Source organism: Lepus europaeus, chromosome 1 (genome assembly GCF_033115175.1).
Source record: "Lepus europaeus isolate LE1 chromosome 1, mLepTim1.pri, whole genome shotgun sequence".
In the NCBI taxonomy this organism is placed as follows: domain Eukaryota; kingdom Metazoa; phylum Chordata; class Mammalia; order Lagomorpha; family Leporidae; genus Lepus; species Lepus europaeus.
The window spans coordinates 41165928-41189469 of NC_084827.1; the positions used below are offsets into that span (position 1 = coordinate 41165928).

Sequence of the window (23542 nt, forward strand, 5' to 3'; positions counted from 1 at the left end):
ATTTATAAATTCAACAAATGCATACAATAATGATACAGAACCATTCCCACTGTTGTACCTGAGCGAGTGCAAACAGAGGAGCACCACACATTGATAAAATTTGATGGTCCTTTATTGCCAGCAGTGGAGAGCGGGCTCATACCCTAAAGAACTCTCTACCCCAAAGCCCAAAGCAACAGGGTTTATCAAGGCAAAAAAAATACAAAATCAGGAAGGGAATACATAGTTGCTAGGATCAGGGGGAAATAAATTGTTACTGGGGTCAAGCTAACCTAAAGCCTATGCAAAACTAATATGAATTATAATCTTAACAATACCAGTTACAGTCTTAACAATTTCAATTATAATCTTGACATTAATCTAGGTATTGGTCTAAATCATATGTAGGACATAGACAAATTACAATCTTATCATTAACCCATGTGCAGCCTATCTGTTTTTAAGTTTGAGCAATCATGCTAGGGTGTTTCTATGCTTTGCCAAGTTATGATGCAGGTTGCCAAGTGTGATGTAGTGGGCTGCTATTGTCTGAGTGTTTTAGATCATTCAGGCCAGAGTCCCACAGTACGGTGTGTGAGTGTGTGTGTGCGTGCGTGTGTGTGTGCTTTCTCAAGATGGAGTCTCAGGTGCTCCAAAATGGAGTCCCTACTGTCAAGGTCTTACTTCACCACAAACACATACACACAAGCACACAAAGAAAGCCTCCTGTTTCCCCTTTTCAATCAGTTTTTATCTCAGTCCCAACCTCTGGCAATCACTGATCTATTCTTTATCCCTTTCCAGAATGTCATATAAATGTAATCATACAATATGTAATATATCCTTTTAAATCTGACTTCTTTCACTTAGCAAAATACGATTGAGATTCATCCATTTTACATGTAACAATAACCGTTTGTTCTTATTTATGATTCCTAAATTTTGAGTGAAATTAGTTACAAATTAGATTCTATTTTTATAATAAGTTATGTGCTGTGTTTTCCTTTTGTTGGGTACTTTCTGGCATTATTCTTGTTATAATAGTGAAATTCTGTGGTTTTTTTTTAACCTTTGTATATTTTGTGTGTGAGTCATATACCAATTTACTTTCAGCAAAGAGTGAATTTATGAAGGTACTTGAGCCACTGAGGATTCTGAAAGTCTGCTTAATGAACATTTTTAATGTTGAAAATGGAGGTGAGAATTGCATTATTTCAAAGATAAGTGGGAGACTTAGAGATACATTTACAACTCAGCAGACTGCTATGGTGAGACACACATTGTCATGGATAGTCCAAACAACAATTTAGTGGGTTAGATGAATTATTTATAGATATGATTTTTTTCTCATGTGAAAATTAATGTATTGGTTTTGCTAACATTAAAATTATTTTAAATTCCTGTTTGGACAACAGGTTTTAGTAGGACAAGGGCAGTTGAGAAGCACATAGGATGGCAGGGAGAAACTACTTTAACTTTTATGCTTCTGTAGATACTCAGCAGAGTGGATAAGCCGCATTCAGATAATTGAGATTTGAGCAGATGTGAATTTGTCCTCATCAGAATTCATGATTCTAAGTCCTACACAGTGCAAGTAAATAGCTACTGAGCAGGAAACTAAAAGCTTACCCTTTTCTATCTTTTTTATAAGCACCTCAGTCACAGGTCCATACTTAAAAAGTAGATAACTTTTGTAAGTCAGTCGTGCAGCTAAAAGAATCATTAATCTTTAAATATGGGATTGTTCATTCTGCAGTCTGCTGGGAATTATATAGTACTTTTCATGTACTGTACCTCAGAGTGTTTTACTAAGCAATGAAGTATTCTGGAGATGTGTGATGAATATGAAACTCACATAACTGCAGCAAAGGCTGATGCACTAAGAACGATTTGTTAAATCTGAAATCCATCACCCACGTTTGATGCTTGACATGCAGAAATCAGTGGAGAGCAAAACACGTTGTTTATTTTCCAACAAACATGAATAGAATTTCCCAAAGAAGAATATTTGCATAAAGAAGTTCATCCATGAATGAAAATTGTAGTGACTTGAATCATGTGAAGTAGGAGTGAATAATGCAAGACGAAACCTAGGTCATTGTAGTGTGCTTGCACGCTGGCCAGGAGTCTCTGGTCATTTCAGGCAGTGTGGATGTTGTGTTTAGAAATAGTACTCTTGATTGAGATTGCTCTCAACCCATCTAAGAACCAAGAGAGGATTCTTAGTGCAGCTTTTCTCACGCTGAATGATGACTCTTGAATACCTTCTTTTTAACACTTTGCTGACGTAAGATTTGCCTGTTTCAGTTTCTGTTTGCTCCCACTAGTCTGTGTCTTCTTTGCAATCAACTCCTTGTTTTACTCATCTCTACACTCCAGGGTCTAGGGATCCAGTGGGTGGATTCCTCTGGGGCAGGTCTGCTGCAGGAATGAAAGTCCAGTCTGAGGTGCTGGGGAGTGCACAAGGGCAACAACATGGAGGAAAGAAATGTTCAAAGGTGTATTTGAATTCCAGAAAATTGCTTCTTGAGCTTTGAATACTAGGCTAATTAGTATTTTAATTGGCTTCATCTTCTTTGATGGTGGATAATTTCTTTGTTCTAAGAATTAAATCTGTCTCATTCTGTATCAGGGTTCAACAAGGGAAATAGAATCAATAGTAGGTAGTTTAAAAGAGGCATTGCAGAGAATTCACTGAAGTGATTGTGGAGACCCACAATCCACACACAAGCTGGCTGTGATGAGGCAGGCTGCATTCTCAAGTGTTTGCTGAAACTCCGGTCCACAGGGCAGCATCTTCCTCCTCAGGGAAACCTCAACTCTGCTCTTTCAGTTGATCGAATCAGGAAGCCTAAAGTATTTAGAATATTCTCCCTTGCTTAAAAATCAACTGCTTATGGTATTTAATCACATCTACAAAATGCCTTCCCAGCAACATCTAGCTGAGAATTTTATTGACTAATGAGCCTGTAGCCTGGCCAAAGAACACACATCAAAAAATGGTCACCATATCCCTTTCTCTCTCTCAATCTCATGTGCGTGTGTGATTAAACCAGCCAGCGTATCTTTGAAGTGACTGAATGTTTGTATTATTCCTTACTTAAAAATGATGGTTTCTTTAACTATCATGAGAATATAGTGACTTTTGAGTAGGAGTTTTTTTGTTCTTAAGCAGAAAGACAGTATTTATAGAAAGAAGTTATTTCTTAATGAGTTAATACATTTCACATAATTTTAATCAAACTATCAAACTGTTGTTAAAATTTCCAAAATGTTGCTAAATTTCAGGAGAAGCAATAAATGCATGCAAAATACTATGGATTTCAGCAAGATGAGAGGAGAAAAAAGTGAGCTTAAAGAAATAAAAGACTTAGGATTTGCTTACCTTTAACTAAGTCAGCAATTAAAGGTCTCTTTTTTTCTAAAGGACGCAATCAAATATATGTACAGATTTAGCTTAGGTATATTGATTGCAATCTATTTGTAAGAGCAAAAATAGTTGCCAGCATCTTAATTTTCAAAAAAGTTCAAATTGATTAAATGAATTCAATGCATACATATAATATGTAGTCATAAAATAATGTTGTGAAAAATATGGCACAAAAATATGTCTAAAATAGATGATTATGTGAACAAAAGTGAGATATAAAGCAGACACACATACCATAGTTACTTTTTGATTATATATGTATATATTTTATGCATATATATAATATGTACATCACCACAAACTGCCAGAAAAAAAACTATAAAATATTATTGGAGTGAAAATATCTTTCTTTTTTTTTTTTCTGACAGGCAGAGTGGACAGTGAGACAGAGAGACAGAGAGAAAGGTCTTCCTTTTTGCCGTTGGTTCACCCCCCAATGGCCGCTGCGGCCGGCACACCGCGCTGATCCGAAGCCAGGAGCCAGGTGCTTCTCCTGGTTTCCCATGCGGGTGCAGGGCCCAAGCACTTGGGCCATCCTCCACTGCACTCCCGGGCCACAGTAGAGAGCTGAACTGGAAGAGGAGCAACCAGGACAGAATCCGGCGCCCCGACCTGGACTAGAATCTGGTGTGCTGACGCCGCAGGTGGAGGATTAGCCTATTGAGTCGCGGCACTGGCTGAAAATATCTTTCTTAAATTAACATCAAAATCCCAAAAGAAACATAGTAATTGATTTGACTACATAGGAATGTAGGGTTACACATAATATGGTAGACAGAATTTAAAGTCAAGCCAGTCTTCTCAGGAGAGAAATATTTTAGCATAGTATGAATAAAAATATGATTAATTAATTTTAATTTTTAGAAAAGTAGAAAATGAACCTAAGGCTAAAGAAGTTACAAAATAAGATTCTAATGACTAATAGAAATTTTAGTTGTTTAACCTGATTAAGATTTTTAAAAAATATATGAATGAAAACAATGACATAACATTTTTACTAATTACATTGGAATGAGGATACACTCATTTTTTTTTTCTTTTGGACTTTAAAAGATTGATTTATTTGTTTTGAAAGTCAGAGTTATATAGAAAGCAAAGGAAAGACAAAGTCAGAGAGAGAGCTTGCAGCCGCTGGTTTACTCCATAGGTAACAGCAGCTCTTACTTTCTGTCTACGACTCTATATGTCCTGGATGTCTCTGTATCTGGAAAGTAAAATAAAATGGAAACTTTCCTATCCTATTGGCCTTAGGTTAGCTAGAAAACAATATTTTTAAGGGTATTTTGGTTATGCTAACTAAATGGTTAGGATTCTGTATTACCTTTGACCATAATATGCTATATTTATGGTCTATTCTAAGATAATTTCACAGCGTAGCACAAATAAACTGTTAAATAAAAAAAAAGGTCATAGGAATTTCAATTTGTAACACAAGAGTTAAATGAATTCTGTTAAAAGCATAGACTGTGATAATATGCAGCCACTCAAAATGATGTTTCAGAAGGAGTCATTCAGTTCAAAAATGAAAGAAGCTGTTTATGAAGCAGCACAGACAGCGTAAGATTCTTATACAATTGTTTGCACACATAAGTGCTCAGAGAAAAGTCAGGAAGGTTATAAAGTTATTTGCAGTAGTTAATTTATGATCTCTTTAAATTTCTAAATTATTTATTCTAAGTTTTCTAAGATGAGCCTAGATTACATTTTGATAAGGGATTTTAAAAGTTACTTCAAATATTGAACTTTAGTGGCGTTCAGTATTACTGTCTCTCAAGTCTTATAGGTTGAGTCTAAGACTTCTAAGAATGCCCTCTGACAGGCTTTTGCATTTTCTTGTTTGTTTATTCTAGAACTTTAGATTATGCTCCATGATTTTCTTTCTTTGGGTAGTAGATAAAGCATTGTATTTTGCTTTCATAATGAAATTGAACTTGGTATACTATCTGATGTCAGATTTTTTTTAACCATTTTCCGTAAAATGTTCACTAGTTTTATCCTTTAAGCAACTGAAATCACTAAAGGGAAGATTTACATTTAAATCTATTTAATGTTCAAGCTATTATCTAAATCTAACTATTCTGCCTTCTAGCATGCTGACATTACCCTCTGGAGGCCCAAAGAGAGAATTTTTTTTTTAAGTATGTTCTTTTAAATTCTCTACTGAAATTAGAAAATAAGTGATTATTCAGAGACCAGCAGCTTTATAAATCTCTTGCTTTTTCACAATATTGTGCATAACTGTAGACTGAGAACGATTCTCCTTTCTCCCTGCCCTCTCTTGAGCATGCTCCAAGTCTATATGTCCACTTACCTCATGATCTCAAAGGCAGACAGGACCCTGGGCTACAGATAGGTGTATGAGAAATCTTCACAATTCGGTATGTAAGACATACCACCTGTGTGCTCTTTGACTGGCTCAAGCATTCTTTTACTTTTTTTTTTTTAAAAGATTTATTTATTTATTTGCTTGAAAGGCAGATCAACAGAGAGTGAGAGATACCAGGAAAGAGATCTTCCAGTCACTGGTTCACTTTCTAAATGGCTGAAATAGCCTGGGCTGGGCCAAGCTGAAGCCAGGATCCAGGAACCCCATCTGGGTCTCTTACATGGGTGGCAGAGGCCCAGGTACTTTAGTCATCATCTGCTGCCTTCCCAGATACATTAACAGGAAGCTCAGTTGGAAACAGAACTATCGGAACTTGGGACTTGAACCAGCACTCTGATAAAGGATGCCTGAGTCACAAGCCGTGGCTTAACCCACTGTGCCACAACAGCAACTCCTGGCTCAAACACTCTTGGACATGCAAAATTAATTATAGAAACTTAAGAGGGAATGAGGATTAACATTACAGTCCCAAGTTTCTCAGTATTTTGTTCTGACCCACACATGTCAATGCCCAAACTGATCATACTAATGATATTTTTGAAAAAAAATTATTTATATATTTTCACTTTACTTGCAAGACACATACAGGAGGGGTGTGAGAGAAAGGGGGAGAAAGACACACACACACACACACACAGAGAGAGAGAGAGAGAGAGAATCTTCCATCTGCTTGTTCTCTTCCCAAAAGCTCACACAGCTGTGGCTGAGCCAGACCAAAGCCAAGAACCTTGAACCCAGTCCAGGTCTCCTACATGGTGGCAGGAACTTTATGTACTTGATTCATCATCTGCTGCCTCCCAAGATGCACATTGACAGGAAACTGGAATCAGGAGTGGGGCTGGGACTCAGACTCAGGCAATCTGGTGTGGGATGGGATGTCAGCATTCCAAATGGTGTCTTAGCATTGAACCAAATACCTTCCCTTATTAATGCTTTTTACCTCAGCCTTGAGAACAAAAAAGTAATAATGTTCTGTAAATATGAAGAGTTTCATGCAATGGTACCAGTTAGGATTGCGAGCTTTAGTATGAGTGACAGAAAAGACTAAATGAACAGTAGCTTAACTGCAGCTTTCTGACGTGCCAGAGGAGCGTGTACTCATTCTGCTTCTCTCTTCGGCATAATTCTCCCAATTCATGGTGCAAGGAAGCTGCTTAAGCACCAGTAATGACACCTGCATTCTAACAATCCAGGCAGCAAGAAGGAGGAAGAAAAGACCAGAATAATGATTGTGCACCAACTGTTTTTAAGACAGTCTCTGAAAGTGGTCATATGTCTTTGCTGCTATATAGATGCCTGAAAGCCTTAAAAATATAATACATCATAGTATAATTTTCAGGTGTCTCTGTGACTAGTAAAAAATTGGGAGTTTTTTGCTAAGTGATACTAGTGCAACTAGTTACCATAAGCAACACAGGTAGATATACCTCATCTTTCCTTGTTATCTGCCTTGATCCTGTCTCTTTGTTGTAGATTCTATCAATTTGTTGGAATCTATCTGGCTGGGCATGTGAGAAAGAGAGAAGGAAAGAAGGTGATCATCTACCCAAGGGTTCACTCCCCAAATGGCTACAATCTCCAGGGCTAGGCCAGGATGCAATAATTATTCTATTTTATTAAGAGTTGTTTTTAATCTCTTATAGTTCAAAACTATACATTTGAAGTGTGGGGCCAGCATTATGGAGCTGGTAAAGCCACCACCTGTGACTCCAGCATCCCATATGGGTGCCAGTTTGTGTACTGAGTGCTCCAGTTCTGATCCAGCTTCCTGCTAATGGCTTGCAAAGAGCAGTGGAATATGGTCCAAGACCTTGGGACCCTGAATCCATGTGGGAGACCCCGATGAAGCTCCTGGCTCCTGGCTTCGATCTGGCCCAGCTCTGGCTTTTGTGGCCATCTGGGGAGTGAACCAGCCAATGGAAAAATCTCTCTCTCTCTCTGTCTCCCTCTCTCTCTCTCTCCCTCTCTCTCTCTCTCTCTCTCTCTGTAACTCCTTCAAAATAAATATATAAATCTTTAATCACAAAAAAGAAATTTAAAAGGCATCGTAGGTATGTAACTGAAGGAAAAACAATATAGATAGGGTCCAACACTGTCTGTACTTTCAGGTATCCTTTTGGGGGTCTTGGAATACGTAAGCATGGACAAGGGGAGCCTAGGACTATTTCAAGCTTTTAGTAAGGGTTAGACTCTGCCTTTCAAATAAGTAAATAAAAATATTTTAAAGAGATGCATTTTCTTTTAAAAAGATATATAAATAGTATTTGAACCACAATATCCTACTATCTATTTGTAATCTATTAAATCTAGTATCTTTTAAAGACTGATTAAGTCTTTAAAAGACTTACTTTAAAGTAACAGGAGTTACTAAAATTGGTTATAAGAAATCAATTCTACGTTATGCATTAATAACAGTGTAATTGTCCCCTTTTAGTCAGTTTAGTCTTAAGAGTAATTTGCAACAATGGTTGAAATCTTGCCACTCCAAACTTCTCCTTTAGAGGAATTGTGGTTACATCAAAGATGTTTCTCTGAGAACATTACGATGCTTGGTGTGACATTTCATAGACTTTGGAGATGTAGGTTTATTTGGCTGAAGATTGCTTTCTCTTTTTTTTTGTTGGTGGGGTGGGAGGGCAGCAATCTTCAGAGGAATTATTTTCTGTGATGAGGAACTTGAGAGACAATAGAATCAAAACTGAGAGGTCTTAAGCACTGTGAGAACCAAGGATAAGAGTAAGCAATTATTATCTACTGTGAGTAAATGCTGAACAAGAGACTCTTGGAAAAGAAGATAATATAAGGTAATATCTGTTAAACTTCAGGGCACTAATGCAGAATGAAAAAGGAAGATTTAAGATTTTTACAAAGCAAAAGGGGCTCTTAAATCTTAATATCAAGGTGGAGCTGCAGTGAAAAAGACAAACTAGGTGCTGAGCTATGCAGTATTGTGGGAACAGTGTGTGATAAATCAAGAAAGTGGCCATATAGAGTATGAGGGATGAAATTCACCCAATATTTAATACAGTATCAGGATTCACCTTCAATACACTTTTCATGTGGTCCACAGATTCCTTGGATGAAATTTACCATGTGGGTTTTGATTCCTTCTCAAATAGAGAAGAAAGTTTTCATTTCTGTGACAGATGGCTTAGAAACCCAAGTATAGCATTGAAATCTATCAGCCATAATTTCTTATCTAACCACAATTGATTTTAAATTTAGGTTTCATGTACTTAATTTAATTCATTCTTATATGGATTTGTGTCTCATGAGCTACAAATTCAGATCTGCTTTTGCTATGACTATGATAGCTTTAAGAACTGTGGGAAGCATCATCAACCAATTAATTTACATTGTAAGCTAACTATATGACAGTCTTCAGTATCCATCTCTCTTCCTAAATGATCTAAGTGTCACTACTTATTATTTCCAATTACAGATTAAGGAGGAATGCCTTATAAACAGGCACTTTTGTAAAATGTTAATACACTATTGTAAATATCAAGCAAAACATAAAAAATATAAAAGTAAATGGATCCAGATAAATAATATGTGAGGAGAGGGAAAAGATTTACCTATTATGAGTAACAGAAAATTAATAATGAGTATAGATATTATCTATACAATTAGCTCATTATTATTCCTACATAATTAAAAACTATCAATCAGAGCAAACATGAAAATATTAACTATAAGCTTGAATTGTTTTAAGCAATATTAAATGAAATAGTTTTCTTATAGGGGAAACTTCAATTGATTATTGAAAGTGAAATATTCTGTATTTCATTACTTGAATAACATGTAACACACATGAATATCCATAAAATAAGTGATTCTACACTGATTGATTGTGAAAGCCTCAATGAAGCATTTTTAGCACTCCATAACCTAATATTTACAACTTTATATTCATTATAAAGGCTTTGTTTAAACATTGCCTTACCTCTGTATATTGTATTAAATCTATGTCAATGGTAAATAGTGACCATAAGAATAATTTTAAGAAATCTTAATATATTTTTTGCCTTTCTTTAATTAACTGGCACAAATCATCCCATTTGTATACACAGAAGAACTTTTCTTCATTTTACTCCTAAGATGTTCCAGAACTAGACTCTAATATCATTTAATTTGAATGCAACCATTTATTCCTGAATATCTTGTTAAAATTCTGAGATTCCTATTGAACAGTTGCCTATTTAGAGAAAACTATCATGATATTGCACATTCCTTGAAAGCAATTGAATTATTCTATTTTCTTTTATTCTATTTATTAAAAAGATGATTAGAGCAAATTGCATTATTTTGAATTCATCCTACTTTAAAAAAAAAAGAACAAATAAATCTTTTTGTGTCCATTACTTAGACCAAAAATAACCTTAGTAAATACTTACATTTATAATCATGTGCCACATAGGATGTTTCTATTAACCTATACAATGTTTGCCCATGTAAGAAAATAATGGAACTGAAAATTTTCTATTAGCTAGTAGCATTTTAACTATCATAATGTAGTAGCCAAATAAATTACTCACATGTTTGTGATGATGTTGGTGTAAACCAATATACCACAATGCCATAGAGTTATGTGGCATACAATAATTGGTCATAATGTCATAATAATAAGCAGCTATGTTACTAGCTTATATATTTGCTATACTGTACTTTTTATTGTTATTCTACAGTAGATTCCTTAAACAAATAAAAAGAAAAGTTTTCTATAAAGCAATATATAGGCTTATACCACCAGCAACCTCATACATCTCATTTTTTTTATTTTATTTTATCAAGAGGGCTTGTCAAATGATTGGAATTTGGATATGTTCCCAGAAGTGATATAGCTGGGTCATATGGTAAACATATTTTTTATTTTTAAAGGAATTTTATACTGTTTTCCATAATGGCTAAATTAATTTGCATTCCACCGACAATGTTTTAGGGTTTCCTTTTTTCTATTTCTATATCCTCACCTGAATTTGTTATTTTTTGGCTTTTAGATTACAGCCATTCCAATTAGAGTGAGATGATATCTCATTGTAGTTTTATTAGTGTTTTCCTTATGGCTAGTGATACTGAGCATGTGTTCATGTGTTTGTTGGCCACTTATAGTTCTTTTGAAAAATGTCTATTCAGATCCTTTTTCCATTTCTTAGCTGAATTGTTTGTTGTATTGTTGAATATCTTGACCAATATGCACATAAAAGCTCAACATAATTAGTCATTAGAGAAATGCAAATTAAAACCACAGTGAGACAGCGTTTCTTGCTAACTCGGATGGTGAGTAAAATGCAGAAAAACGGAAACTCATGCTTTCCTGCTAAAATTGTGAAATGGTGCAGCCATTTTGGTAGATATTTGAGTAGTTCCTCAAAAAGTTAAACATAGAATTACCTATGATTCAGTAATTCCATTTACAGATAAATACCCAAATACATGAAAACTATGTCAACACAAGGGGCATGAGGGGCAGGCATTGTGGTGCAAAGAGTTATTCAAGTCATGCAACACCAAATCGCATATCAGAATATTGGTTCCAGTCCCAGCTATTCTGCTTATCATCCAACTTCCTGCTGATGCACCTTGCAAGGCAGATGATGGCCAAGTATTTGGGCCCTGCCACCCATGTGGGAGACTGAGATGGAGTTTCTGGCTGTTGGCTTTACCCTGACCCAGCCTCAGAAGTTAGGACATTTGGGAGTGAACCAGCAAATAAATTCTCTCTCTCCCTCTTTCTCTTTCTCTTTCTCTTTCTCTTTCTCTTTCTCTTTCTCTTTCTCTTTCTCTTTCTCTTTCTCTCTCCAACCTCTGCTTTTCAAATTAATACGTAAAACAAAATAACTTATATATGAATATTCATACATTAGAACATTATTCATAATAACCAAAAAGTAGAATCAACTGAAGTGTGTATCAATTGATGAGTGGATAAACAAAAAATATTCAATATCCAGTCATGAAAAAGAATAAAGTACTAATACCTGCTACCATGTGGATGAGCCTTGAAAACATTCCTTGCTCTTGGCTTTAGCCTGACATAGCCCTGGCTGTTGCAAGCATTTGGAGAGTAAGCCAGTGAATGGGGAATTTTTCTGTCTGTGTATGTCCCTGGCCCTGCCTGTGTCTCTCCTTCTCTCTGTGTTTCAATCAACAGAATAAATGAATAGAAGTTAAAAGAAAAAACAGAAAATATATTTGCTAAATAAAACAATTAAGACACAAAAGACCATGTGTTCTGTGATTCCATTTCTATAAAATGTCCAGAATAGGTAAAGCCATAAGGATAGAAAATAAATTAGTGATTGCCTTGGGTTGTGATGAGGGGAAAATGAGAACTGACTGAAAATGAGAGTGTTTACCTTATTTTGGGTGATGAAAAATGTTCTAGGGTTAAATAGTAGTGATTTTTCCACAAATTTTTAATGCCCTAATGACGATTGAATTAAACACTTTAAAGGAGAATGAACATTATGATGTATAAATTTTGTTACAACAAAGGTGCTATTGAAGAATAAATAAAATAAATAAAAATTTCCTTGTACTTAATCATTCAGCAATTGTAGTTATGAACAAACTCCAGTAGAGAAGGACATTTCACAGTTATGATAATATCCTAATGAAGATCATGTAGTTACTATGTCATTATTTTTTGAGATTGGAAATCATTTGCAATTATACTAGATATCATATTATATTAGAAATTAGATTATATTAGAAATCTCAGCAACCACCAGTAAAAACATAATATGTGTGCTGAAAAAAAATCAAGATTCTATCAGAGAGATAAGTAACAGATCTTGTTACCACGCAATTCAGTAGCTATGACCCATCCCATGCATTTATCTGAAACACTTTGGGGATTAGGGTTAATAAAAATAGCTAAAATAATATGATGTTTGAAGCATGAAAGTTCATTTCAGTTTCGTGCTTTTGAAGTGGGCTTTATGAAGAGTCAAGCTGGAAAGCTTCATTTTTCCTTACCAGTGTAGTCCATATTGATAACGTTCTAATATGAGCTATATGAAAATATTATCTTCTCTTGATTCTGGGAGCAGGAGAGGCAGGAGAAAGAACCAGGTAGTTCCTTAAAGATTTTATTATGATTATACTTGCCTGTTGCACTGTTAAGTTATCAAAATGTTTAAGATTATATACTAGGTAGTTTTTAATTAAAATACAAAGAATTTTGTTTTACATTTGAACCCAATGTTTGCAACTGATATTTCTCTTCCAGAAATATTCTCTTCCAGAAATAAATTTTTCATTTATTCTGCATGTGCTAACTAAACTACTACCATGAGCAATGTAGATGCTAGTGATGGTGTAGCACTAGACAAAAACAGATAATTGTTCTTGCTTTATAGAGCATGCACTTTGGTAGGGGAGGTAAGCAGTATTTGAGTGTTCAGATAGTTGAAGTGAAGCAATGAAATTCTTGTTAGGAGAGCTGATAATGGAAGACTTAATCCAATCTAGCATGTCATGGATTTTTCTCTTAGGGAATTCCCACTGAGCTGAGATTAGTGAGATAAATTGAAATTAATCAGACACTGCACAGGTGGAGAAAAGAAAGGAAGAGTGATCTGAACTAAGTGGTAATTTCCTCCTAAGGTTAGAAGGAAATTGACATGTGACAGCAAGTGTGTGAACGCTCTTGTGTATCCTTTTAAAATAGAGCTTGTAAGGGGAGGGTGTAGACTAGGTAGGACTCACATCTGTGAGGCTGGGTAAAGAATTTTGCTTTCTGTCATAAGACAGAGGATACCAAATATAGGAAGGATGTCTGTGTGTCTGAGTGTTGGGGTTAGGGGCAGAATCACATGTGGTTTAGAAAAATTTTGGGGGCTGTTGTAAGCAGCAGATCCTGATAGAGCAAGAGTGAATGTGGGAAAACATGTTATGAGATGATGTAGCTTGGACTGCAGTGGTGAGATACGGAGAGATGGTCAATAGACTTGAGAGAGTTAGAAGAAAATCAAAAGGAATTTTTATGGGTTCAATATTAAAAGAGAAGGAATAGTAATTACAAGAGATGACTCTACTTTTATGTAATAGTTGTATTTTGCAATGTATTTGTCAACTCCATGTCCATTAGAATTTAAGATATGCTGAGACATACTGCACATTGAAAATGTTTAATACATATTTAATGATGGATTAGACTGACTTAAAAACAAAAAAAGAAAGCCTCAAAAACTATTAAAAACACTTTTCTCCACGACCAGTAATTTGGAAGCTTTTTGCAGATGTTATTATAGGTCTGGGTAGGAGTAAGTAATTATTTATTTTACCTGGTTGTTAGGCAGCTGCTGAGGCCAGCAATTGGATGCACAGAATATGCATAATTTATTGACCCTTGTTCAAAGACACAGCAAGCTGCCCAGCTTACTTTAACTATGTTTAGCTTCATTGCGCCCTGGAGAAATGTTTTGTCATTGATTGTACATTTTGGACTGTCAAAAATGAATTTCATTAATACTGAGCCTATTTTATGATATCAATATAAATTTGGAATGTATAAAACCCATTAATTCAGTTCATGCATCTAAACAGATGCTTCATATAATAAAAATGAACATTAAGGAAGGGTCACTGGCACATTTGGAGCGGTCAAAAAAGTTAAGTAAGTATGAAAGAAATTAAAAAAATGCTTGAGATTTCAATCTGCAGATAACATAAAATTGCCAAAAGATAACTTTATTGGTAAATAATTAGTGCTGGCAATCTCTTACCCTCTTCTTCCAACACAGAATTTTACTAGTATCTTGCTGTTGTTAAGGAAGGAAACTACAAATGTAAATACCAATAAAGCATTGTAAAATTATTTAAAGTTCTTCCATTTTTCAAAAAATCAAGTATACATTTGTATGTTCTCCACAACACAGATAATGGTTTAAATAAAGCAACACAGGGTGGATATTGTGGTGCAGTGTGTTATGGCTGCCTGGGACACTTGCCTTCTACATTGGAGTTCTGGATCTGAGTCCTTGCTACTCTGCACTTCTGACCTAGCTTCCGGCTAATGTGCATGGGAGGCAGTGGATGATGGGTTCCTGCCATACACGTGGGAGACCCAGATGGAGCTCCTGGCTCCTGCTTTGGTCTGCTGCAGCCCTGCCTGTTACGGCCATCAGCATCTGGGTTGTAAACTAGAAGGTGGAAGATCCTCTCTCTTTCTTGCTCACTCTCTCTCTCTCTCTCTCTTTTTTAAAAGATTTATTTATTGATTTGAAAGTCAGGGTTACACAGAGAGAGGAGAGGCAGAGAGAGGGCTTCCATCTGCTGGTTCACTCCCCAGATGGCCACAATGGCCAGAGTTGCGCTGATCTGAAGCCAGGAGCCAGGAGCTTCTTCCAGGGCTCCCACATGGGTGCAGGGGCCCAAGGACTTGGGCCATCTTCTTCTTCTTTCCCAGGCCATAGCAGAGAGCTGGACTGGAAGTGGAGTACCTGGGTCTTGAACCCGTGCCAATATGGGATGGGCCTTTCAAATGAAAGGGAAAGAAATAAATTTTGAAGCTTATATAAAAAGAAAACTCTGGCCCACCCCATTATGTACGCCCAAGTTCTCTCAGGAATTATACTTCTGCCCCGTTGCCTATCTGAGCACCACTATTGCAGGTGAGTGTAGAAGTGCCTTACGAAAGATGGCAAAAAGGGAGCCACGAGAAAACTGTAAGTGTCCACTATCATGTTCCTCTGCTCTTTGAGGTTCTGCTGAAGTCAGCAGATGGGCTCTTGGTTGCAGCATAAGCTTTAAGGGGATGACGCCAGTGGGATTGTGCAGGCCAGAGTGAGTTGCATGGGCAGCCTGGCCATGTTGATTGCTGTGCCTGAGCTGCTTGCTGCGCTCACATTGGCTTTGGGGCTTTGCAGGCCTTGGTGTTTGAGTTTAGCGTCAGCAGTGTTCCTTGTGGGCTCACGAGCTGCGAGATGGATATTTGTGTTCCTTATTTCACTATCAGAAAGGTTAGGCCAGTGTCACATTGTCAGTTAGCTTTTTAATTATTAAAGACATATTAATTTATTTGAAAGGCTGAGTTACAGAAAGGCAGAAGCAGAGGAGGAAGAGGGAGGGAAAAGGGGAAGGGGAAGTTGGGTAGGAGAGGGAGAGGAAGAGCCAGAGGGAGAGGGAGAGAAATCTTCTATCTGCTGTCTCACTCCCCAAATGGCTGCAAAGGCCGGAGCTGTGCGGATCCCAAGCCAGGAGCCAGGAGCTTCTTCAGGTCTCCCACGCGGGTGCAGGGCCCCAAGGAGCTGGGCCATCTTCTGCTTTCCCAGGCCATAGCAGAGAGCTGGATCAAAAGTGGAGCACCCGGGACTCTAACCGTCACCCAAATGGGATGCCGGCACTGCAGGTGGCGGTTTTATCACTGCACCACAATCCCGGCCCCATCCACTTAGTTTTTAAATACTGAAGGGAATTAATGGTAATAAGTACTACGTAGAAGAAGGAGAAAAGTTTGAAAACCAGTAAATTATGTGATATGCAATGAATCTTAAGTGTTCTTAAATTTTTTCATTTATTTTAATTTTGTTTGATTTTTAAAAATTCAATGATTTGTAGATATGAGTCTAAGACTATGATGTTCCCTCCTCCCCTATTTTCCTCCCTTCCTCCCACTCTCCTTCCTTCTACTTCTCTTTCTGTCCCTTTTTTTTAGTTTTTAAGATAACATATTTTAAATTTACATCGCAGTAGAAAGGCTTAATACTTCACAGAATAGGAAGTTAATAACTAAAAAGCAAAAAGACCCTAGTTTAGTGAGAATATAGATAATGCCTGAAAACAATAATTGAATGAAAAAAAGACCATTTCATCCATATAGTTTTTTGGTCAATTAGTCATTCATAATTTCTTTAAATGAAATAGAATCAATGAAAATGTAATATCTAAATATTTCCTGTGTGGTTACAAAATAATAGTTAAGTTCATTTAGACTTTAAGTCATTTACTCTCAACAGTTAATGCACAAGAATAATTTTATGCAGATTGCAATGCAAATAATTATGTAATATACATATTGTGTTTTTTGTACTCCATCAGTTACCACAAATCAGAGAAAACATACGATATTTGTCTTCTTTTACTGGCTTATTTCACTAAGTTGCATCCATTTTGTTATGAAAGATAAAATTTCATTATTTTTTATGGCTGAGTAATATTCCATTGTGTCCATATAACGCATTTTCTTTATACAGTTGTTGGGTGAAAGGCATCTGAATTGATTCCATATCTTATCAATTGTGAATCGAGCTGCAATAAACTTGGAGGAACAGATAACTCTTTCATATGCTGATTTCATTATATTTGGGTAAATTCCCAGGAGTAGGATGGTTGGGTCATACAGTAGATTTATTTTTAGCTTTCTGTGGATTCTCCATACTGTCTTCCATAGTTTATGGCTGTAATTGTTTACATTCCCAACAGTGGATTAGGGAGCCACATCCTCACCACTGCTCATTATTTTTTGATTTCTGTATGAGAGCCATTTTAAGTGGGGTGAGGTGAAACCTCATTGTGGTTTTTGTTTGTGTTTCTCTGATAGCTAGTAATCCTGAGCATTTTTTCATGTGTCTGTTGGCTGTATGAATTTCATCTTCTAAGAAATGGCTGTTCAAGGCCTTTGCCCATTTTTAAAATGAATTGTTTGTTTTTTTGTTGTTGAGTTTCTTGAGCTCTTTTATAGATTCTGGATATTAATCCTTTTTCAGTTGCATAGTTTGCAAATATTTTCTCCCATTCTGTCAGTGTCCTGTTTGCTTTTTTAAGTGTTTCCTTTGTAGTGCAGAACTTTCTTAGCTGGGTATAATTCCATTTGTCAATTTTGCTTTGATTGCCTATGCTTCTGGGGTCTTTTCCAAGAAGTCTTTGCTTATGCTTGCGCCTTACAGAGTTTCCCACATGTTCAGCTCTAATAATTTGAAAGTATCGGATCTTAGATTTAGAACCTTCATCCATTTTGAGTTGATTTTTGTATAAGGTGCAAGGTAGGGGTTCTGTTTCATACTTCTCACAATTGGAGATCCAATTTTCCCAGCACCATTTATTGAAGAGACGGTCCTTTCTCCAGGGATTAATTTTAGCTCCTTTGTCAAAGCTTAGTTGGTTGTAGATGCATGGATTGATTTCTGGGGATTCTATTATGTTTCATTGGTCTACATGTCTTATTTCTGTGCTAGTACCAGGATGTTTTTATTATATCTGCCCTGTAGTATGTCTTGAAATCTGGTTTTGTGATGCTTCCTGGTTTGTTTTTGATGTTTAAGATTGCTCTAGCTATTTGGGATCTCTTGTGTTTCCATATGAATTTTAGCATTATTTTTTCTGGATTTCTTGTAGCTATTATGAATGAGACTGATCTTAGAAGATCTTTCTCAGCCTTGACATTGTCTGTATATACAAAGGTTGTTGATTTTTGTGTGTTAATTTTACATCCTTCAACTTAACCAAACTGTCTTGTGAGTTCCAATAGTCTCTTAGTGTAGTCTTTTTGTTCCTCTATATGTAAAATCATGTCAACTGCAAACAGGGATAATCTGACTTCTCCAATTTGTATCTCTTTGATTCCTTTTTCTTGCCTAATGCCTCTGGCTTAAACTGCCAGGACTATATTGAATAGCAATGGTGAAAGTAGAAACCCATGTCTGGTTCTGGATTTTAGTGGAAATGTTTCCAACGTTTCCCTATTCAATATGATGCTGGCTGTGGATTTGTCATATATTGCCTTGATTAGGTTGAAGAATGTTCTTTCTATACCCAATTTTCTTAATGTTTTTATAATGGAAAGATGTTGTATTTTATCAAATGCTTTCTCTGCATCTATTGAAGAATCATATGGATTTTGTTCTTCAGTATGTTAATGTGATATATCACATTTATTGATTTGCAAGTGTTGAACCATCCCTGCATACCAAGGATAAATACCACTTGGTCCCTGTGAGTGATCTTTCTGATGTGTTGTTGGATTTGATTAGCTAGTAGTTTGCAGAGGATTTTTGTATCTATGCTCATCAGTGAAATTGTTCTATAGTACTCTTTGTTGTATCTTTCACTAGTTTTGGAGTTAAGGTGTTGCTGGCCTCATAGAAAGAATATTTTTTATCTCTGATTTTATTGGTTTAAGTCTTCTTTTTTTTTGTTAGTTGGTCCAATGGTTTCATTTTTCTTTATTTTTTCAAAAATGCAGCTCTTCATTTTATTGATTCTTTTGTATTTTTTGTTTTTAGTTTTGTTTATTTATTCTCTAATTTTAATTATTTCTTTCCTCCTACTAATTTGGGGTTTGGTATATTATTGTCTTTGTAGGCCTTGAGATGCATTGATATCTCATTTGTTTGATGCCTTTCCACTTTTTCAATGGAGGACCTAATTGTATAAACTTTCCTCTTAACACTGTTTTTGCTGTATCCCATAAGTTTTGATATGTTGTACTGTTATCTTCATTCATTTTCAAGAATTTTTTCATTTCCCTTTTTATTTATTCTATGACCCATTGTTCTTTCAGGAGCATGTTGTTTAGTCGCCATTTGTTTGCATATGTTCTAGAGTTTCTCAAGTTGTTAATTTCCAACTTCCTGCCATTGTGGTCAGAAAAGATTATGTGGTAAATTTATTTATTTATCTATATATCTATTTATTTATTTTGGAATTTTCTGAAACTTGCTTTATGGTCTACCATGTGGTCAATCCTAAAGAAAGTTCCATGCACTGATGAAAAGCATGTGTATTCTTGAATTCCCCCTTTACTATTGTATTGGAGTCTATGTCTTACTTTAGCTATATTAACATGTATTTTAAATAGCCACGCATCCTGGCATTGGGTGTGTATACATTTACTAAAGTCACTTCTTCCTGTTGAATTGATTTTTAATCGTTATATAATGCTCTTTTTTTTCTCTTTTTACAGATTTTATGTTGAGGTCTATTTTGTCTGATATTAGAATACATTTGCTTATATTGATTTCCATTAGCATGGGATATCTTTTTTCATCCTTTCACTTTCAGTCTGTATATATCTTTGAAGGCAACAAATAGATAGATCTTGTTTTTTCATCCATTCAGCCCATTTGTATCTTTTAATTGCAGAATTTAGGCAATTTACATTCAAGGTTACTATTGAGAATGATTTGGTTATGTCATTTTTCTATAAATATTCCCGTTGTTTGTTTTGGATTTCCTTTGTACTTTTACTAGGATGTTTCTGCTTTCATATTCCTTCATAGTGATGACTATCTTTCTGTGTTTCTGTGTGTAATACATCTATAAGCATAATTTGTAAGTCTGGATGAGTGGTGACAAACTCAATTTTTTTTTTATTATGGACGGTTTTTATTTCACCTTCATTCACAAGTTATACCTTAGCAGGTATAGTATTCTGGATTGACCATTTTTTCCCTTTTTAAAAAAGATTTATTTATTTGTTTGAAAGTCAGAGTTACACAGAGAGGAGAGGCAGAGAAAGAGAGAGAGAGATGTCTTCCTTCTGCTGGTTCACTCCTCAGTTGGCCACACACTGGAGCTGTGTCAATCCAAAGCCAGGAGCATCTTCTGGGTCTCCCACATGGGTGCAGGGGCCCAAGGACTTGGGCCAGCTTCTACTGCTTTCTCAGGCCACAGTAGAGAGCTGGATTGGAAGTAGAGCAGCCAGGACACGAACCAGCACCCATATGAGATGCCAGCACCGAAGGTGGCGGCATCTTTACCCTCTACGCCACAGTGCTGGCCCCCATTTTTTCCTTTTAAAATTTGGACTATGTCTCTGCATTCTGTTTTAGCCAGTGGGGTTTCATATGAAAAGTCAGCTGTGATTCTAATGGAGATGTGCTGAAGGTAATCTGACATTTCTCTTGTGCACATTTTAGAATCTTTTCTTTATGTTTTACTATTGAAAGTTTGACTACAATGTGTCATGGTGAAGATCTTTCCTGGTCTTGTCTGTTAGGAGCTCTGTGTACTTCATGTACTTAAATACCCCTTTCTTTCTCCAAATTAGGGAAGTTTTCTGTTATTATATCACTAAACAGGCCTTCTTTCTTTCCACACCTTCAGGAATTCTGAAGACCCTGCATGTTGGATCATTTGATAGTATCCCATAAATCTAGAACACTTTATTTTTTTTAACTTCTTCTTTTTTGTTTTTGGCCCAAGTGTCATATTTCTAAAGATCTGGCTCAGATATTCTTTATTCTGCCTCAGCAAATCTGTTGTTTAGGCTTTCCATTGTATTTTTTATTTGACATATTGAATTTTTCATTTCTAATATTTCAGTTTTATTTCTCTTCAAAATCTCAATTTCATGGGAAAATTTTTCAGCCATGTCATATATGGGTTTCTTTAACTCATTAATTTGCTTCTCATTACTTCTGAGTAATCTTGTGATCATTCTTTTGATTTCCTTTTCTGGCATTTCATCAATGTCTTTGACTTCACATTCTAATATTGAAGTGTTGTATTTATTTGGGGGAGTCATATTGTCTTCTTGTTCTTGATTTTTGAATTTTTGCATTTATTTTTAGGCATTTTAGAAATACTTGTTGGTTTTATCTACTGATGTGTTTTATCTTTGAACTCTGCCTCTGTGGCTTAATGGAGTGTCTTCTCCTTCAGTGAATACTCAAATGGGTGTGCTGAGTGGGACTAGGGAGCTCTGGTCGGTGCTCAAGGGTGGGGCAAGAATCTAAGGTGACACCGTAGTTGGGTTTGGCAGATCTCCTTTATTGTAAATAGGGGGTAGAGTAGGAGTACAACCTCACCTCCTGTCTTCCAAGGTGATCACTATCCAGGGTTAGCCCACAGTGGGTACGAAGGTTGACCCATTTTCTTTTCTTTTTTTTTTTTTTTTTTTTGGACAGGCAGAGTGGATAGTGAGAGAGAGAGACAGAGAGAAAGGTCTTCCTTTTGCCGTTGGTTCACCCTCCAATGGCCGCCGCGGTAGCGCGCTGCGGCCGGCGCACCGCGCTGTTACAATGGCAGGAGCCAGGTGCTTTTCCTGGTCTCCCATGGGGTGCAGGGCCCAAGGACTTGGGCCATCCTCCACTGCACTCCCTGGCCACAGCAGAGAGCTGGCCTGGAAGAGGGGCAACCGGGACAGGATCAGTGCCCCGACTGGGACTAGAACCCGGTGTGCCGACGCCGCAAGGCGGAGGATTAGCCTAGTGAGCCGTGGCACCGGCAGGTTGACCCATTTTCTAAGAAAGATTGGTATGTTGTGAAAGCACCTGCTATATTTAGCATAATAAATGCTGGAAAAACACTTGACACAAGGATCCAAGGAACCAAAATCGCATCTGATGGTCTCAAGGCTCATGTTTTTGAAGTGAGTCTTGCTGACCTGCAAAACAATGAAGCTGCATTTAGAACATATCAGCTGGTTACTAAGGATGTGCAGGGAAATAAAACTGCCTAACTTCCATGCCATGGGTCTTACTCATGACAAAATGTGTCCCATGGTCAAAAAATGGCAGTGCATGATTTAAGCTCATTTGATATCAAGACTATCAATGATTGCTCTGTCTGTTCTGGTTGGTTTTACTAAAAAACACAACAATCAGATATGGAAGACTACCTATGCTCAGCAACAACAGGACTGCCAAATCTGGAAGAAAATGTCAATTATGATATGGGGGTTGCAAACAAATGACTTGAAAGAAGTAGTCGATAAATTGATTCCAGACAGCACTGGAAAAGACATAGACATCTTGCCATTATATCTATCCTCTCCATGATGTCTTCATTAGAAAAGTAAAAATGCAGAAGAAGCCTGTTTGAAATAGGAAAATCCATGGGGCTTCATGTTGAAGGTGGTAGTTCTGGAAAAGCCACAGGGAATGAGACAGGTGCTAAATTTGAACTAGCTGATAGGCATGAACCACCAGTCCAAGAAACTGCTTAAAATTTAGACTTTAGTAGTGACAAATTAAAAAGTCCTATTTGTGATTGTTTGCTTCTAGAAAAAGATTATAAACATTTTTGTTTATATTAGGTGAACAAATTTCATGTACTTCATATTATAGATCTCTGTTTTTTAAACCATTTTTTAAACATTTCTCTTCCCTTGGAGAATGTGCCAATATGTGTAATAACTAGACTGGGAACCTTTAATAGTGTTACTTTTGAAGATATTTAGTCATAAGTTGTATATTAAGATATCAGGGGGGAAATTCTTAGTTTATAATTAAAATGAAACCAATTAATAATTGTCCCAATATCCCCCCTCTTTTCCCAACATACAAGTGCTTACTATATCAGCACTTGGACATACCTTAGTTATGTATAATCAGATACTATTTTAAGCAGTCAGAAGTGCTAAATGATTTTATATTACAAGCAGCTAAGAGATGAAGGGAGCAGGAGAGAAAAAAAGACACATGTTGAATTTGGGACAAGTGGGAATTGAGACTGAAAGAAATGAATCAGAGAACAGCTGCTATGTTAAGAAAATCAGGGTTGAGGAGAAAAGAATTCTCAAGATACATGCTGTGCATTACAATGCATTTATCTATGAGAGATTAAGTAAATAATTGGGACTATTTTAATTACTTTTTTCCCTGCATGAACTGTGATTCTTTGAATTTAACACTTCACTGAGCTTGGACCACTTGAGATTCTTGGATTTATTCAGATTACGCATACACACACACACACACATACTCACAGTCACACACATACTCACAGTCACACACATAAGCATGCACACACTCATGTACATACAAACTGACAGTCACATTGGGCTGACATACCTTTTT

General features: G+C 36.4%; 1 protein-coding gene and 1 pseudogene across 1 annotated transcript in view; both read left to right on the forward strand.

Moving 5' to 3' along the window:
* Positions 1 to 23542, forward strand: part of MAGI2 (membrane associated guanylate kinase, WW and PDZ domain containing 2) — a 1616214-nt gene that overhangs the window by 418336 nt on the left and 1174336 nt on the right. The window lies entirely within an intron of this gene.
* LOC133757722 (small ribosomal subunit protein eS1-like) lies at positions 11028 to 22689 on the forward strand (annotated as a pseudogene).